The sequence below is a fragment of the Haliotis rufescens genome, unplaced genomic scaffold, assembly GCF_023055435.1.
Source record: "Haliotis rufescens isolate VD_foot unplaced genomic scaffold, xgHalRufe1.0.p SCAF_15, whole genome shotgun sequence".
NCBI lineage: Eukaryota > Metazoa > Mollusca > Gastropoda > Lepetellida > Haliotidae > Haliotis > Haliotis rufescens.
In genome coordinates, this window is record NW_025963835.1 from 20,768,212 (window position 1) to 20,788,528 (window position 20,317).

The window sequence follows — 20,317 nt, forward strand, 5'->3', positions numbered from 1 at the left end:
AACTCTTAATGAATATATTTACAATACAATCACGGAGAGTGCAATAAGAATAATATACCGCTTTAGAGGTGAACACTCCAATAGAACAATATGTGTGGGCTAAACGAGGTCGTTGCTGAATTAAGCTAACACTATCTATTACGCTTTCGAGTTAGCTTTGAAGCTGCTGTCGACTGGCAGGAACAAAAGAAGCTGGGCGATGAGATGCATAGTCATTAACAACTGTATCAGTATACTGACCCTTGTTGCTATGACGATGTAATTATGCCGATTGGTTTGTTACCATAAGCTTTAATGCGCATATCAAAGGGCAAGTAATTTCCGTACCGTGTTTCAAGGGTTACCCATAACTCCCGATGGCCATGCGCACAAAGGACATGCCCAATTGGATCTGCTATATCGTGATATTCAGTGAGTCAGTTGGATGTTACGCCGCTTTTAGCAACATTCTAGCAATATCACGAAGGTGCACATCAGAAATGGACTTCAAACAATGCACCTTGTTAGGAATCGAACCCAGGCCTTCGGCGTGACGAGCGAACGTTTCAACCACTAGGCTACCACACTGTCCCTCACGAAAGTCCGCTCACTCACACACTATACAAGCAGCACTAATCTGGTTGTACCCATGTCACAGGAACAACAAAGTTCTCGTTCTGGCTGATGTTTTATTTATGATGAGTCCTGCAATTATAACAAAGTGACATGCTATATGGCTTGGTGGTCCGGCATGGTGTGTCCTCTTGGGTTCCTAACACATTCTGACCATGTAGTTGTTTTTAGCTACTATATTATTGATATTCATCTCAATAATTAAACAGTCATCTACTATATTATTGATATTCATCTCAATAATAAAACAGTCATCTACTATATTATTGATATTCATCTCAATAATTAAACACGATAACGCGAGTGTACACACCATGCCGGACCACCAAGCCATATAGCATGTCACTTTGTTATAATTGCAGGACTCATCATAAATAAAACATCAGCCAGAACGAGAACTTTGTTGTTCCTGTGACATTATGGCGCCCAACGTGGGGCTGATGTAGGAATGAAGACCTGTGGCTTGTGTGGCCGTGACGTCATCGTATCCCTGTGGTTGTAATCACAGCAGCTGCAGTCTCCGCATGGATGGAGCAATTCTTTTCTCGTGCTGAGATATTCAGTTGGAAGTGGTAGGGCCCGTACCCCATGGGGAAATTATGATTGACATCGCCGGCATCATGTGTACACTCGCGTTATCGCGTTCGCGTTCGCGTTCCTAAGTTGGTTGTTGTTGTTTTAGTTGTTTTTTTCTTTTTGTGCCAGGACAATAACTTTCTGTTCACGGACTTCGCTGAGGTGCAAGTGACTTTATACTTTTCATTGTGTTTACTTGACATTGTGATGTCAGCATGTGACTTTGCATTACCTTTGCTAGATAATTTTGTCAGCATGTGACATTGTTCTAGTCGGCAAAGTGAAGATTGTGTTTGTGTATGTTCATTCTTGATTATGAACCTAGCATGGCCATTTGAAATGTTTGTTGTTCGATTTTGTTATTTTTTACTGTGAATTCCGTTTTTGGAATACCTTTGTGTGATTATTTGGTTAGCGTACTATAATCTGGGTGTTTAAAACAAATTCAGGTAGAAGTTTACTGTGAGTAAAAATGGAAAGAATGAATCTTTGACTGTATGGAAGGTTTATCTGCACTTCATTTTCACTCAATATCCCTTAACAAGTATTGCAATAATACTCACTGACACATTTTATATTGACTGATTCAAATTGATGTCATTAATAATGACTTGTTTGTTTTCAGACAGCAGCTTGGTCCAGCATTTATAATTGTGAACTTCATGGATATATTTTCACTTCTAATGCTTGAGAAAGTCTTTGTTGTATTACTCTACTTGTTGATTACCCGGGCAGCCATGGCTACTGGTGGGAAAGAGGACTGGGAAGGCTTGAAGGAGGAAGAGGGGCACATTGGCCGTGAGGATCTCCAGAAAATGATCAGGTTTATGGAAACATCTGGCTACCGTGTGCTTCCACCAAGTTCAACACCTCACCGGGTGGCAAGTCATTCCTTTTCTTCTTCACCTAGTACACATTATGTGCAGCCACCTCGTATTTCAACATTTTCTGGCAGTGATGCTAAGGGGGAATCATCCTTCGAGAGTATGCATTGACATGAGAAAACTTAATGCTAGGACTATTAGAGATTCATATTCTTTACCCAGGATAGATGAAACTCTTGATTGTCTTGTTGGTTCTCGGTGGTTCTCCAAGCTTGATTTGAGCTCTGGCTACTGGCAAGTAGAGTTAAAAGAACCGGATAAGGAAAAAACAGCATTTTCTGTAGGTCCTCTCGGCTTCTATGAGTGTAATAGAATGCCATTTGGGTTGACAAATGCACCAGCAACTTTTCAGAGATTAATGGAAAGATGTATGGGGGATTTACACCTTAAGGAATGCTTGATCTATATTGATGACATCATTATTTTCTCACAAACGTTTGAACAACATTTGGAGAGAGTAGAGGCTGTTTTTCAGAGGTTGCGAGAACATGGTCTAAAGTTGAAACCTTCAAAGTGTGAGCTTTTCAGAAATAAGGTTAAATACCTAGGGCATATTGTGTCATCCCAGGGTGTAGAAACAGATCCAGAGAAAGTGGAAACACTGATAAATTGGCCAATTCCTAAGAACATTAAAGAGCTACAGAAGTTTCTGGGTTTCACCGGTTATTACCGTAGATTTGTCGAGAACTATGCCAGGATAGCGAAACCTTTGACTGATTTACTTCTTGGGAATCTGCAGAAGGGAAAGCCAAAACAGAAGGGAAAATGGACTTGGAATAGCGAACAGCAGAAAGCTTTTGATACACTGATACAGTGTCTTACATCACCTCCAGTGCTAGCCTATGCAGACTACACTTTACCTTTTATCATTAACATAGATGCAAGTATGGAAGGTCTAGGGGCAATACTTTATCAAGTTCAGGATGGTAGGGAACGTGTGATAGCATACGCCAGTAGAGCACTTAGGAAACCTGAGAGAAATTACCCTGCTCATAAGTTGGAATTCTTGGCGCTAAAGTGGGCTGTGTGTGACAAATTCCATGAGTATCTGTATGGAAGTCGTTTTGAAGTAAGAACGGACAACAATCCCCTTACATATGTTTTGTCAACAGCCAAGCTGGATGCAACTGGTCATAGGTGGCTAGCTGCTTTATCCACTTATGATTTCAAGATTGTCTATCGTGCAGGGAAAATCAACAAGGATGCTGATGCATTATCTCGTCACCCTCAGTTTTCTCAGCATATTCAGGCAGATGTAGTAAAAGCAGTTTGTTGCTGTCAGACCGTGAATGCTGTTAGGTGTTTGACTGTTAGTCCAGCTGTTGAGGAAAGCAAAGTCCCTTTTAATCATGTTGATTGGGCATTTGAACAATCTAAGGATCCGGATATAGCTAGGGTTGCAGGTTTTGTTTTAAACGAGAGAAAACCTACGTCACGTCAATTGAGTAAGGAGACTGACACAGTTCGTAGACTCTTAGGACAATGGTCCAAGTTTGTTTTGAGGGATGGTGTCCTCTTCAGGAAGAGGTGGCATCAAAACAGTTTAGGACATCAGCTTATCTTACCAAAGCAATGGCAAAAACTTGTTCTTGATGCACTGCATGATGATATGGGTCACCAAGGACGCGATAGAACATTGGATTTAGCACAATCACGATTCTATTGGCCTGGTTTAACCAGTGATGTTGATAGAAAGGTACGTTTTTGTGGGAGATGCATCAGACGAAAAAATTCTCCAAACCAAGTTGCTGCTCCATTAGTTAATGTGACTACTAGTCAACCCATGGAGTTGGTTTGTATAGATTATCTCTCACTAGAGGAAGCTAGGGGCTGTGGTAATATCCTAGTTATCACTGATCATTTTACTAGGTTTGCACAGGCTATTCCTACCAGAAATCAGACTGCTAACACAACAGCCAAGGCATTGTTTGATTTTTTCCTTCATTATGGATTTCCAGCTCGGCTGCATAGTGACAAAGGACGCAACTTTGAATCTAAGGTGATTAGAGCTTTGTGCAGGCTTGCAGGTACAGTTAAGACTAGCACCTCACCATATCATCCTATGGGAAATGGTATGGTAGAACGGTTTAATCAGACTCTCCTCAAAATGCTAGGTACTTTGGAGGACAATCAGAAGGAAAATTGGACAATGTATGTTCCAGCTCTCGTACATGCATACAATGCTACCAGGCATGATAGTACAGGCTATTCACCTTTTTTTCTTATGTTCGGGCGCCATCCACGTTTAGCTTTGGATGCTTTTCTTGGTATTGGTTCTGAAGATTTGCAAGAAAGTTCTGGTACAGATTATGTTTCACAATTGAAGGAAAGGTTGAATTTTGCTTACAAGGTTGCTTCCGCAGAATCGGGAAAGGCTGCCAGTCGGCACAAGAAGAGATATGACCGTAGAGTGAGGGAAGCTGTTCTTTCTGAAGGTGACAGGGTTCTTGTGAGAAATGTAGGTTTTAAGGGAAAACATAAGTTAGCAGATTTTTGGTCTCGTGAGTCTTATGTTGTTCTTCACCAGCCCAACCGAGACATCCCGGTATACATCGTCAAAAGAGAAGATGGAAAAGGCCCCACAAAAACTTTGCACAGAAATATGTTGCTTCCTTACATGTCTCTTCCAGTTCGACATGAGCAGGAACCTAGGCAAAGTCAACCAAGTCAATGTGAGATACCTGAATCCGATCATTCCTCGACGGAGGACAGTGATTGCGAGGACATGGTAGTTTTCTCTGTTGGGGGTGGTCATGGAAACCATGATATTTCCATCACTTCATCTTCCACTGAGACGGATAATACTGCATCACAGATTTCCAATGAGGTCAATGTTGGAAATACAACTCGGGAACAGAATATGGCTCTTGACCCAAATGTAAGCTCATTTGTTCCACGGCGATCCAGTCGTGAAAGAAGACCACCTGTCTGGTTCAATGATGGAAACTGGGTCATGCAGCATCAGGCTGATACTGAAATCTTTATCTGATTTTCTCAAGTTGTTCAGACATTTTTTGTATCTATGTGCTAATTTGTTTGTTTTTATTTTCAGATGCTGATCGTATTTGAAATGTCGGGGACGACATTTTGCAGAAGGGGGAAGGTGTCGCAGGTTAAGTTTTACTAATATGTTAATTATGTCACCAACTTGTTTCCATATCTAATATTGGCTTGAACAGGCCACCTTAACTGTGGTCTGTCAGGTACATCCTGGGACCTGGCACATGCAGTCCCTGCAAATGATGTAGAGGCAGGTCACATGACTGTCCTCTATATAGACTGCATGTGTTAGGAACCCAGCACACACCATGCCGGACCACCAAGCCATATAGCATGTCACTTTGTTATAATTGCAGGACTCATCATAAATAAAACATCAGCCAGAACGAGAACTTTGTTGTTCCTGTGACATTATGGCGCCCAACGTGGGGCTGATGTAGGAATGAAGACCTGTGGCTTGTGTGGCCGTGACGTCATCGTATCCCTGTGGTTGTAATCACAGCAGCTGCAGTCTCCGCATGGATGGAGCAATTCTTTTCTCGTGCTGAGATATTCAGTTGGAAGTGGTAGGGCCCGTACCCCATGGGGAAATTATGATTGACATCGCCGGCATCATGTGTACACTCGCGTTATCGCGTTCGCGTTCGCGTTCCTAAGTTGGTTGTTGTTGTTTTAGTTGTTTTTTTCTTTTTGTGCCAGGACAATAACTTTCTGTTCACGGACTTCGCTGAGGTGCAAGTGACTTTATACTTTTCATTGTGTTTACTTGACATTGTGATGTCAGCATGTGACTTTGCATTACCTTTGCTAGATAATTTTGTCAGCATGTGACATTGTTCTAGTCGGCAAAGTGAAGATTGTGTTTGTGTATGTTCATTCTTGATTATGAACCTAGCATGGCCATTTGAAATGTTTGTTGTTCGATTTTGTTATTTTTTACTGTGAATTCCGTTTTTGGAATACCTTTGTGTGATTATTTGGTTAGCGTACTATAATCTGGGTGTTTAAAACAAATTCAGGTAGAAGTTTACTGTGAGTAAAAATGGAAAGAATGAATCTTTGACTGTATGGAAGGTTTATCTGCACTTCATTTTAACTTTCATCAATGTGTCCTCAAGCCTACAAGCCCACGTTGCCACGGACTCACTATCCTTCTGACAATCAGTGAAAAAATCCTGAAGGAGTGTATCAGCTGAACTAACGACACCATATATGCTATCCAGTTTAGCCAAGATTTCCTCAACTGAGGCAGATTCTCCAAGTAAGAGAACAACTTTTCCAGCCTCCCCTTTAAGAGATTTCCGAACAGCCTGAGTTAGGATGGAAGTGGGATAATCTCTATCTCTAAGCAAGCATTTGACCTCAAAAACCCAACTCTCTATAATCTGTAGCCGATATTCCGACAAGTAGCAAGGGGCTAATGTTTTCTGTAGTGTGTTTCAATCAATCAATCAACCAACCCAACCAACCAACCAACCAGCCAGCCAGCCAACCAACCCAAGCAACCAACCAACCAGTTTATTCGGTATTTAGGACTCAGGCCCACGTACAGATATATACAATTTAGTTTCACATCAAGTTTTGCATGAAATAATATTTTAATATTTACAGGTAAGAAGAACGAAGACAGATAGTATCTGTAACATAATTGGCTGAGTTCTCAAGACAGTTTAAATCAGACGAGTTTAACTAGTATGTCTTTACGATTATTACCAGTAATAAATTCTAAATATGGGAGATATTTTCAGCTAATATCCTCATAAATTGGACAAACAAGAATAAAATGAATTCCATTTTCAACTGCCCTTAACTTGCACAATGGACAAAAGCGGAGTGTCTTATCGATGCCATCCCTCCTTCCTGTGTTATGTACAATTCCCAGTTCTCCACGAGCACGGGTATGGTGCTGACAAACCTGGAAACATAATCGGGGCGAACCGGGATTCGAACCCACAATCATAGGTTTCTGGCGTGCCCAAGAGACGCAACTCTGCACAGCGAATCGCGGCGCCTTAGACGACTGGGCCACCCGTGCCCCCTACAAGTAATTGGGAAATGTGTAGTGTGTTTCCGTTGCAAGTGATCACAGGGATAACAAGCGGTGAGTAAAGGAAGTCATCGAGTCATACTAAAAGGCAGGAAGGCCTAAAGTAACACGTGTCTAAATACCTCACAGTGGCATTCTCTCTGCACACACCTAAAGATCAAGCATCGTGATTGAATTTATCTCACAAATACAAACATTATATAGTGATTTCTTTTCCAAAAGCCTGAACTGAAGGCCGTTTGTGAAATGTCCAGTCGATGTCTGCTGCTGTTGATGACGCTGTATGAAGACGCCATGCCGTGGTTTTAGTTAATCATAAACAGTGAGTGCGTGATGTGGCAGGAAACCCCGAAGTGTACGTTTGTTGTTTAACGCCGCACTCTACAATATGACGGCGGTCTGTAAATAATCGTGTCTGGACCAGACAATCCAGTAACTGACATCATGAGCATCTATCTCCGCAATCTGGAAACGATGACATGCATCAACCAAGTCAGTGAGCCTGACTAGCTTATCCCGTTAGTCGCCTCATGAACCCATGATTATACGTGTTTGTTTGTTTTTTAACGCCGCACGCAGCAATATTCCAGCTATATGACAGCGGTCTGTAAAGAATCGAGTCTGGAATAGACAATCCATTAACTGACATCATGAGCATCGATCTACGCAATTGGGAAACGATGACATGAATCAAACCATGTCAGCGAGCCTGACCACCTTATCCCGTTAGTCGCCTCTTACGACATGCATAGTCGCCTTAATACGTTTGTGGCCACCTTAGGGTGAGGTGAGGTGAAATTGGGTTTGACGTCGCGTCCAAGATTATTGCACCTATATAGCGACGTACATGCACGTGTGTGTGTTTGTGTGGCTGCTTATACTAGTCCGGACTGATGCCGATTTATAGTGCTAGCCCACTGAGATACCATGCCGCAGTTTAACATGAATACCCCACTCAGACACAGTATTCTGATTCCGAGCCGACCAGTCCTTGTTTAAGCCCCTTAATGCCGAGCCCCAGACAGGGTAACAACAATTACCATCTTTTAACGTCTTTTGGTATGACGCGGCCGGGGATCCAACCCCGGACCTTCCGCTCTCCGGGCGGACGCTCTACCACTAGACCACGGAGGCGGTCGGCCACCTTAGGGACGCAACTAACAACGAAGTGCGGTGCTTCAGACGACTGGACCGCTCAGGTCGCCAGTATCAAGTAGTATGTATACATAAATCAAACACTGGGCAACATTTTCAATATCCGACCTATAGGGCACCCAGAACGATTTAAATACGATTGAAATGAAAACGATAACACTATTGCCGTATTGGCAATATCTAAGCCATATTGCAAGTGAAGGCTTACATCATTACAATCGTATTGTTAGTTTCCGTCGGACGGCATTCCCAATGGAATTTGTATTGTGGGTTAGAAATGACATTAACCTAGTCGAGAATGGTCTATTTTAACAGTACCTGCACAGTGGAACTAACAGCCTAGTATGCTGTGAGGGAATGCTGCAACCGACAACCTATTGACACATTGTTCCACGAACACGACCGTCATTCATTGGATAATCCAACTTGGGGCCTATTGTTGAAACACTAGCAATAGATGTCAGATAACTTATTGATTTTACCGACATCGGTGACTAACCTCAGATCTGGGGTTCAGCATGATGAACCCACGTTAGTCATCAGATAGTGTTGTTGTGTCACTGCGTCACCAAACAAAAGTGCACTTTTCAAGGAACTTGATGCGATTTCGGCCACACCTCAAATTGTATTTTCTTTACCTTTCAAACTGTTGTACTTTTGTCATCGGAAAATAAAATGATCAGAAATTACGTAATAGTTTTACACACAAAAGAAAAACAAAAAATACGAGGCTTTATTCGAATTTGATTATCTGTATTACTGTATTTATATTTTGTTTTTAAAGTAAGTGTGTGTATAATGAGTGAATGGTCAGTATAATACCTTACTTTGGAATGTGACCCGTGAAGATCCGGGGTAGAATAGGTCTCCAGCAGCCCATGATTGCCGTAAAAAGCGACTATACTTGTCGCGAGTGGCGACTAACGGGATCGGGTGGTCAGGCTCGCCGACTTGGTTGATGCATGTCATCGTATCCCAATTGAGTAGATCGATGCTCATGTTGCAATCACTGGATTTTCTGGTCCAGACCCGACCGCCATCATAAAGCTGTAATATCTTTTTCTCAGATATAAATTTCCGACATCCCAGTTTTACGGTACATCTGTTAGTTATTGGAAATTAGTTATCAACTAATCTGATACGCACAAAAGTTTTGCCCATTATTGACACTTAAGAACGTAATAGAACTGATAATTATTACATATTATATTAGTATTATTACTGCATACAACCTATGCATTTTACAAGGACGTATGTCGGTAGATCTAATGATCTAATGGTTATCAGGAATATTTTGGTAACGATTCGCTGAATAGCTAATAGCTGCCATATATACGTTTAATGCAATAATCAATATCCATCAAGCCTACCATTGTTGGACATTTTGGCACATGTGGCTGTGGTTTTGAGTAACGCTTTCAGAGATTGATTAAGAGTATAAATATTTAACGAGACACGACAAACATAAATAATCCTACCCACATATTCTGCCACAACGAATTAATCTTACCAACATGTTTCAATAGGCCATTTTAAAAGAATTAAAACAAATTGATAGAAACAGTTGTTCGACTGAGCTGAGGTTAACGCGGTGTGTGACATACCTGAAAACAACGTGCAGCGTTTTGCTTTGAAGCGGGGTGCTAGAGATTTATTGTGCCGCTCTGAAGTACACATGCAGCCTGTTTTCTTCGTGGTGGGGTATAAGGGATATATTCTTCCGCTCAGAAATGTTTTTCCTTTCTAGGCGGGATACATAGTATTTAATCAAGATCACGTGAACCAATCGGCTCATTTTAAATCCATTTAACTCATCCGGGTGCTCTTGATCATCGTTAAAACCGAGCATCAGACAGTATCTCAACAACGGTGGTTCCGACACTGTGATTCGAAGATAGTGTTATAGTGCGATACTCTGAGATACTTTGTCGCCGTTTAAAACGGATATCACACTTAGATCGTAGTCAGTATTCCGTGTCAAACATGGTTATCCCACTTAGACACATAATACCAAGTTCAGGTTTTACCCCCTTAATGCCGAACACCAGGCAGGGCAACAACAAATTCCATTGTTTAACCTTTATTGCAATAACGCGGCCGGGGATCAGCAATATTCAAGCTATATGACAGCGGTCTGTAAAGAATAGTGTCTGGACTAGACAATCCAGGAACTGACATCATGAGCATCGATCTCCCAAATTGGGAAGCGATGACATGCGTCAACCATGTCAGCGAGCCTGACCACCTTATGCCGTTAGTCGCCTCTTACGACATGCATAGTCCCCTTAATTTGTTTGTGGCCACCTTAGGGACGCAACTAACAACGAAGTGCGGTGCTTCAGACGACTGGACCGTCCAGGTCGCCAATGCCAAGTAGTATATATACATAAATCAAACACTGGGCAACATTTTCAATATCCGATCTATAGGGCACCTAGAACGATTTAAATACGAATGAAATAAAAAAACGATAACACTGTTGCCGTATTGGCAATATCTAAGCCATATTACAAGTGAAGGCCTACATCATTACAATCGTATTGTTAGTTTCCTTCGGAGACCGCCTCCGTGGTCTAGTGGTAGAGCGTCCGCCCGGAGAGCGGAAGGTCCGGGGTTCAATCCCCGGCCGCGTCATACAAAAAGACGTTAAAAGATGGTACTTGTTCTTACCCTGTCTGGCGCTCGGCATTAAGGAGCTCAAACAAGGACTGGTCGGCTCGGAGTCAGTATACTGTGTCTGAGTGGGGTATTCGTGTTAAACTGCGGCATGGTATCTCAGTGTGCTAGCACTATAAATCGGCATCAGTCCGGACTAGTACAATCAGCTACACACACACACACACACACGCGTGCATGCACGTCGCTATATAAGTGCAATAATCTTGGACGCGACGTTAAACTAATTTCACCTCACCTCACCTCACCTTCCTTCGGAGACCGCCTCCGTGGTCTGGTGGTAGAGCGTCCGCCCGGAGAGCGGAAGGTCCGGGGTTCGATCCTCGGAGTCAGTATACTGTGTCTGAGTGGGGTATTCATGTTAAACTGTGCCATGGTATCTCAGTGAGCTAGCACTATAAATCGGCATCAATCTGGTCTAGTACAAGCAGCCACACACACACACACACAAACACACACACACGTGCATGCACATCGCTATACAAGTACACCTCACCTCACCTAGTTTCCTTCGGACGGCATTCCCAATGGAATTTGTATTGTGGGTCAGAAATGACATTAACCTAGTCGAGAATGGTCTATTTTAACAGTACCTGCACAGTGGAACTAACAGCCTAGTATGCCGTGAGGGAATGCTGCAACCGACAACCTATTGACACATTGTTCCACGAACACGACCGTCATTCATTGGATAATACAACTTGGGGCCTATTGTTGAAACACTAGCAATAGATGTCAGACAACTTATTGATTTTACCGACATCGGTGACTAACCTCAGATCTGAAGTTCAGCATGATGAACCCACGTTAGTCATCAGATAGTGTTGTCGTGTCACTGCGTCACAACTGAACAAAAGGGCACTTTTCAAGAAACGCCAACTTGATGCGATTTCGGCCACACCTAAAACTGTATTTTCTTTAACCTTTCAAACTGTTGTACTTTTGTCATCGGAAAATATAATGATCAGAAATTACGTAGTTGTTTTACACCCACAAAAGAAAAACAAAAAATACGAGGCTTTATTCGAATTTGATTTTCTGTATTACTGTATTTATATTTTGTTTTTTAAAGTAAGGTGTGTATAATGAGTGAGTGGCCAATATAATACTTTACTTTGGAATGTGACCCGTGAATATCCGGGGTAGAATAGGTCTCCAGCAGCCCATGATTGCAGTAAAAGGCGACTATGCTTGTTGCGAGAGGCGACTAACGGGATCGGGTGGTCAGGCTCGCCGACTTGGTTGATGCATGTCATCGTATCCCAATTGAGTGGAACAATGCTCATGTTGCAAACACTGGATTTTCTGGTCCAGACCCGACCGCCGTCATATATCTTTTTCTCAGATATAATTGTCCTTCATCCCAGTTATACGGTACATCTGTTAGTTATTGGAAATTAGTTATCAACTAATCTGATCTGACGTTTTGCCCATTATTGACACTTAAGAACGTAGAAGAACTGATAATTATTACATATTATATTAGTACTGTTACTACATACAACCTACGCATTTTACAAGGACGTATGTCGGTAGTTCTAATGATCTAATGGTTATCAGGAATATTTTGGTAACGATTCGCTGAATAGCTAATAGCTGCCATATATACGTTTAATGCAATAATCAATATCCATCAAGCCTACCATTGTTGGACACTTTGGCACATGTGGCTGTGGTTTTGAGTAACGCTTTCAGAGATTGATTAGGAGTATAAATATTTAACGAGACACGACAAACTTAAATAACCATACCCACATATTCTGCCACAACGAATTAATCTTACCAACGTGTTTCAATATAACAACGTGCAGCATTTTGCTTTGTAGCGAGGTGCCAGAGATTTATTGTGCCGCTCTAAAGTCCACATGCATCCTGTTTTCTTCGTGGCGGGGTATAAGGGATATATTCTTCCGCTCAGAAATGTTTTTCCTTTCTAGGCGGGATGCATAGTATTTTATCAAGATCACGTGAAATCATTCGGCTTATTTTAAGCCCATTTAGCTCATCCGGGTGCTCTTGATCATTGTTATAACCGAGCAACAGACAGTATCTCAACAACGGTGGTTCCGACACTGTGATTCGAAGATAGTGTTATAGTGCGATACTCTGAGATACTTTGTCGCCGTTTAAAACGGATATCACACTTAGTTCGTAGTCAGTATTCCGTGTCAAACATGGATATCCCACTTAGACACAGAATACCATGTTCAGGTTTTACCCCCTTAATGCCGAACACTAGGCAGGGCAACAACAAATTCCATCGTTTAACCTTTATTGGAATAACGCGGCCGGGGATCGAACCAAAGACCTTCCACTCTCCCGGCAGACGCTCTACCCACTAGACCACCCGGGCGGTCACAGTGCAAGGTAAAATAGTGATGGTATTATGTTTACTACTTGCAATAGGTGCACAGAAATTCTTTTCTGGTTTCTTCATTGTCTTTAGAAACCCACGCGTGTCGTATGAGGATCGGGTGCATGTCATCTAACCCAGTTGCATAGATCAATGCTCATGATGTCAACCACTGGATTGTCTAGTCCAGACTCGAATGGTAAGAGACTGCCGTCTTATAGCTGAGTGCGGCGTTAAACAACTAACCAACCAACCATAATCATAAAAAAACAATCTGCTAAAAGCATAGTCCATTGTGCGATTCCGACAATGAGCATGTGTTTACCATGACACACCTGTTCTATTGTTATCATCATAATCATAATAAACCTAATTGAAGCCAGTTATCACCTCCGCTGCACGCTACCTTATTAACTATATAGAAACCGAGGGTAATATTGGTCCCAAAAGGTCTCTTTGTAGTCTCTGTCTTCGGATTAGCCTTACTTTGCCACCGCACTGTGTAAAGGATTAACCGTTAGTTTGGTTCTACAAGAACAGGGGTCCTGACAAAAGCGCTCGCAGACGCAGTGATTGAACTCAAGTCAGGACTAATGAGTGTCCATGATGAGTGAGTGAGTGAGTGAGTGAGTGAGTGAGTGAGTATGGTTTTACGCCGCCTTTAGTAATATTCCAGCAATATCACGGCGGGGGACACCAGAAATGGGCTTCACACATTGTACCCATGTCGGGAATCGAACCCGGGTCTTCGGCGTGACGAGCGAAGGCTTTAACCACTAGGCTACCCGACCGCCCCCCCCCCCTATGATGATGTGAATTGTATTGGCTGTGTCAATAAAACTTCCCTGTCTGTCTATCTATATCAGATCTATGAACCCAGAGCCATGCGTATCAGCCATACTGAAATCAGCATTAACAGGGTTAGAAACTAACAGTTTTAGCCTACTAGTCCTTATTAGGATAACATATAGCAAAACCCATACAAATGGTAAATTTCTACTAGTCCTTATGATACCTTAACTATTGGGCTGTTTGGCAAGGACTACCAATTTCTATCGCTGATTAACTTTTAAAGGATGTGTGATATTTATAGTTCATTCAAACACACTATTTATAATGTTAAACAACATGTACCACACTTTCTTGCAAAAGTATTAGGTCATCAGATAATTATGTTATTCATAATACTTGTCAGTATTTACATAAAGTTTATAAACACGGAACTGCACTCTTAAATGATGAGTGATATTTATAGTTCAATGAAACATAATGTCTTAATGTTAAACAACTGTTGGCAACATTTGAAACATGTACCACACTTTCTTGCATATGATTGTACATCTGCCTTTATATCAGCGTAAGCGCAGTACATGTTAATAAAATCAAGCATGTATTATGGGCCTTTGGCCTTTATACTGTAATAAAGAATCTGAATTAACCAGATTCTGTCCGGCGTATTCTTGCCTGTTATATGTGTTGTATGAGAATATTTTGTTTAAATTACATGATATGAATTAACACAAATTGTGACATTATTAAAGGATATTTTCCATTATATATGATTGAAGTTATATATGATTTGATAGTTCTGTGGAAGTGTAAAGCTAAGAAAAGGAGTCGACCCTTGTTGGATGCTATTTTTCTCCCCATCAATTCGGTTTAACGCTCCATTGAGCAATATTTCAGGTATCCGCGGCAGTCTCCTAAGTTTACTGCTTTGGGGAAACCTACGAACACGACCATGGTGCTGATAGACCACGAATCATAATGAGGTCGAATTTAGGATTCGGTTCAATGGATGTTTAATTGTCCCTTGGGTCTAAGGGATACAATTGCACTTGCCCACCCGTGTATTATCAAGAGGAGCGAGTTGGCTTGAAATAAAAAAAATATATTTAAAATTTGAATTTAAAAATTTACAAATTGTGCTACTGAGTGTTTGCAAATACACCTATCATATCTGTTTATCATAATTATCACCAATGACACCAGCAACAACATAATGACCAAGATCATCACATCATCATCATCATCATCATTATTAGCATCATCATCATCATCATCATCATCATCATCATCATCAACATCAACAACATCAGCAGCAGCACAGTCAATAGACATTATCTCACGTCTGTCAGTGCCACACCCATTATTAACGTCTCTCCCCAAATATGTTTGCAAGTATACTGAACCAAATTAAAAACTTCACAATCCTAAAATTTTAACATTTTGACCAGTTATCATTGTGGGCCCTTATTGTGTATTTAAACAGTAATGGCCACGTATTGTCTTCAGATAACACCCGTTTTTGTGCAGGTGAATCGATCAAAATCATGTGAACAGCACTATAGTGGCAAAAGTGTTTTTTTCACGTGCAACTGGTCACGTGGCCATAATACCGCACGTGTTTTCAGCGATACTTGTTAGCAGTCATTAAAAAAACAAGAAAACAAGTCTTTAAGGCCATTTGTCATGCCACGCCTTTCAAATGTGCAACGTGAACGTTGGTTTCTCTGTTGTTTAACGCTGGACTCAGTAATATTCAAACTATATAAATGCCGTCTATAAATATTCGAATCTGGACCAAACAATCCAGTGATTGATATCATGCACCGATTTAAGCAATTAGGGCGCATATACTATCCGACAATACTGGTATATTATATGCACCTGGAAAAATATTCAAGTCTTTCTACTTATCATATTATTCCATATACAAATTTATTTTGAAAAATCCTGCCCTGTATTAATTTTTTGACGAAACACATATGCTTTGGGGTACAAAATGACCTATTCATATTTTAATACAGAAACCGAAACCGGTCATGTGATGGCATATTTGGTAACAGTTCCACGTCAGTGGTATGTGATTCCCCTTCCCACTGATTCCATCACTACTTTACATTATGGGGGACCCGTGAAGATCCGGGGTAGAATGGGTCTTCAGCAACCCATGCTTGCTGTAAAAGGTGACTCTGCTTGTCGTAGGAGGCAACTAACGAGATCGGGTGGTCAGGCTCGCTGATTTGGTTGATGCATGTCATCGTATCCCAATTGTGTGGATCGATGCTAATGATGTTAATTACTGGATTATCTGTTCCAGACTCGATTATTTAAACAACAAACAAACAAACAAAGCATTATGGGACGGTGGGGTAGGCTGGTGGTTAAAGCGTTTGCTCGTCACGCCGAAGACTCGGATTCGATTCCCGACATGGTGCAATGTGTGAAGACCATTTCTGGTGTCCCCCGCCCTGATATTGTTGGAATATTGCTAAAACCATACGCACTCACTCACTCACTCACTCCTCGCATCATGTGACATGATCCAGTCATTGTGGCCATCTGGAGGAACATACACTGTTGTTGTACCATGATGCCACAAGATGTCTGCAGTATCTTGGACATTTACCATAAGGTACATGCAGGTTCGGAGTATATGAAATTAAAGAGAGAGGCTTCTTAAACTTTTCCAGGTGTATGTATTGCGAGGGCCCCTCTGTCTCAACGTTCTTTTAAAACGTGGGTCCTTTGTCTTTGACTATTTTGTATATTCGTACTGAATTGGTATAGTTAAAGGCCGCTTTGCAAAAAACGGATCTTCTTTTTTCCGTATCATGTACCTTGACGAATTGTACGAAAACTGTGTGAAGTCCTCACTGAATGCTGACAATGACATATTTACCATAGTCCTTGCTACTTGAAATAGAATCACGAAATAATTAATGAAGATAACTCTATTATTTCTTGTACTTTTAAAATGAAAACAAGCTATTCCGGCGATAATGAATATGACTTGCTCTCAAAGTGCTCTTTTCATTGCTAGCGATAAACATCATTGTTGGGTTTTGCAACTGTGATATTTAAGACATAGTTTACGATGATTTTTAAATATAGAAACATGGTTTCTCGGGGCAGAATGGAGATTAGATCACAAGGTCTGAGGATCCTGGCATAACTAGGGGAGGAAACTCAGAACAACGAAACTAAGGGGCAAAAAGAAAGAATACCAATTTTGTTTTTCATGTGATTGAAGATTGGAAGAACTGTTGTTAAATTTAATTATGTCTATTTAACCATCACTCATTCCTGCAACAGTTTGTGAAATATAAATAAATAACTTTGCAACCACTTGACCACTGACAAGTTTGAAATTTGTGCAAAAAAACCCCTACTTTTATTGATTTTCAAAGATTAGACGTTTGAGATGCCGATCAGCGGTTGTGTATTATGCGAAAAAAAAAGTTTAAACAGTTTTAAATCAAATTATAGTTTTTAAAATAAAACCACGTAGAAGTATTGTTTTAGTGCTGACTAAGCGCCAGTACAGTATTTTTTACATATAATATCGATAACTTAAGATAATTTCAATTGAAAATCAAACATATGATAAAAACAGCTGAGAGGTATAAATTGTTTGATAGGCATTACATAGAAGTTGACGGATGACAAAATAGAGATAATTTTATGGATAACAACTTCTATATTTACTTGAAAGGCGGGGGGCACGGGTGGCCCAGTCGTCTAAGGCGCCGCGATTCGCTTTGCAGAGTTGCATCCCTTGGGCACGCCAGAAACCTATGATTGTGGGTTCGAATCCCGGTTCGCCCCGATTATGTTTCTAGGTTTGTCAGCGCCATACTCGTGGCACCACCAGTGGATATTACGAGTTATGTCCCTTCTATGTCCCTCCTTTCCACCTCTCATATCACTTGCATTTGCTTCAAACAACATGGCGACACCCGGCCAAGACGATCTGATCGATATCAACATCTATAATTGTGATAATACGGGACTGGCGGTACACATGCATTGCAAACCCTGCAATCGACCGAAATGGCTGGTAAGACTCATCATCAGCTCAGGGCCCTTGCCCCCTCTACACGCAGCCCAGACAGCGAATGGGACTTGTCCCAGGATGCGCTGCCTAGTCAAACCAACCCAGAACTTTTCGAAGAATGTGGAGACTCCCCAACACTGCAGCCTTCTGCATTACCCGGATTGTCAGAATTGGGATACGATGACATGCATCCAACAAGTCAGCGAGCCTGACCAACCGATCCCGTTAGTCGCCTCTAACGACAAGCATAGTCGCCTTTTATGGCAGGCATGGGTTGCTGAAGACCTATTTAATTCTACCCCGGATCTTCACGTGTCTGTTGATTTTTTTATTTATAAATTATTTATTGGGTGTGTGCACACCGGTTTTCACGTATAGTAGTATGTTGAAGAAAATTCGTAAATTAATTAAATAGACCTAAATAAATTGTCACAATTGTCTATTTATAAACTGGTAAGACAAAGCCTCGATTGGGTGAGTTGGGTTTTACACCACTTTTAGAAATATTCTAGCAACTGCTCGAAGGAGGACACCAGGGAGGGTCTTCAGCGTCAAGATTGAACTCCTATACTACCCTACGCCCAGGGGGCACGGGTGGCCCAGTCGTCTAAGGCATCGCGTTTCGCTGTGCAGAGACCTATGATTGTGGGTTCGAATCCCAGTTCGCCCCGATTATGTTTCTAGGTTTGTCAGCACCATACCCGTGCTCGTGGGTTTCACCAAAGTGGTAAACGTCTGAGACCTGCATCACTTCGGGCTTTCCTCCCACATTAAGCTGACACGCCGTGATATAACTGGAATACTGTTAAAAGCGGCGCTAAACCCAACTCACTCACTACTTGAAAGGCGACTTGTCGGTACAGCCTTGCCTAACTGAGAGGTATAATTTCTTTAGCCCTTAAGTTCAAGACCAGTGGTCCCCTGCGTCCGAATCTGAAGATGAAGACAGATACTCATCTCTCTCATTACACCTTAGACTTTACCTGCCAGATCAAGTCATACGCTGAATTGTGTATACCTCATTTGTCATGGAAATATTTAGAACTATTAAAACAACAGACATTTTGAAAAATTAAATCAACCCACCTTCACGGAATCACCGCATCGAGCAGTAACTGTCAGAGCGACGTTTGGTCCAAGTCGAGTGGCCACATTCGTTTTACATACCTAGCTCCCAACCTTATATCGACCAGAGGGCGTGTTTCAGGAGCGTTACTGTGTGCTGCCAGACCATGACTCGTTGGACAGCCTGCCTGCTGCGGGTGATCCAAGTCGCCGTGGTCACGTGACATTATGTAACCAAACGAACGATGGCCATATTGTAACAGGTGCAAACGGCCTCTCGGAGACGTCATCTAACGTGTGCTTATTCAGTGATGTTGACGTAAAGGGTCATGCCGAGGCTGTGGTTATAAATATTAATTAATTTTCACAAGTATTATGTGGCTTCATTATTTCTGACGGTGGTATTTTGCTTTGGCGTTAAAGAGTTAACGTATACCCAAAGACAAACATGACAGTGGGCGTCCTCTTTGTTTTTCATATTGTGATTTTGTATTAAAACACAAAAAAATCTCAACCTTCTTTTTCTTTAAAACTCCAAGTATGTTGACTTGTAATTGGGCTGGAGTTTGGCCTAATATTTTTTTTGAAGATTTCTACATTTTTTTAAATTCAAACTTGCCGTCCTCTTTGTTTTTCAAATTGTGATTTTGTATAAAAGCGCGAACATCAAAATCCTCTATATCTTTTAAACTCCAAGTGTAGTGGCGTGACATTTACCTTGAGATTGGCCTATTTTAAAAAAAAAGATTTCTGTTATTTTTTAAAATTAAAACTTGTAAAATTCAAAATGTTGAGTTCAAGTTCTGCTAAACAAATGAGGTGCTCTTGTACACGTAATGGCGAAATGTCTAGTTGTTTTCATTCCCCAGCAGTGGTTTTGGGCAGATTGTAATGGAAAGAAATGCGAGTTGTTGCTTCCTCTTTGACACAACAGCATGATGTGTTGTGTGTGTTGTTTGCTGTTTAACGCCACACTCAGCAATATTCCAGTTATATGACGGCGGACTGTAAATAATCGAGTCTGGACCAGATAATCCACTTATTGATAACATCAACATCGATCCACGCAACTGGGATACGATGACATGCATCAACCAAGTCAGCGAGCC

General features: G+C 41.4%; 1 protein-coding gene across 1 annotated transcript in view; it reads right to left on the reverse strand.

Moving 5' to 3' along the window:
* The window catches only part of LOC124135258 (cholecystokinin receptor type A-like), a 28,212-nt gene extending 8,775 nt beyond the window's left edge, over positions 1-19,437 (reverse strand). Inside the window, exon 1 of the mRNA XM_046500526.2 lies at positions 19,230-19,437. The gene's annotated coding sequence lies outside the window, so the exon portion shown is untranslated. The remainder of the gene's footprint in view (positions 1-19,229) is intronic.
* Between the last annotated feature and the right edge of the window lie 880 nt (positions 19,438-20,317).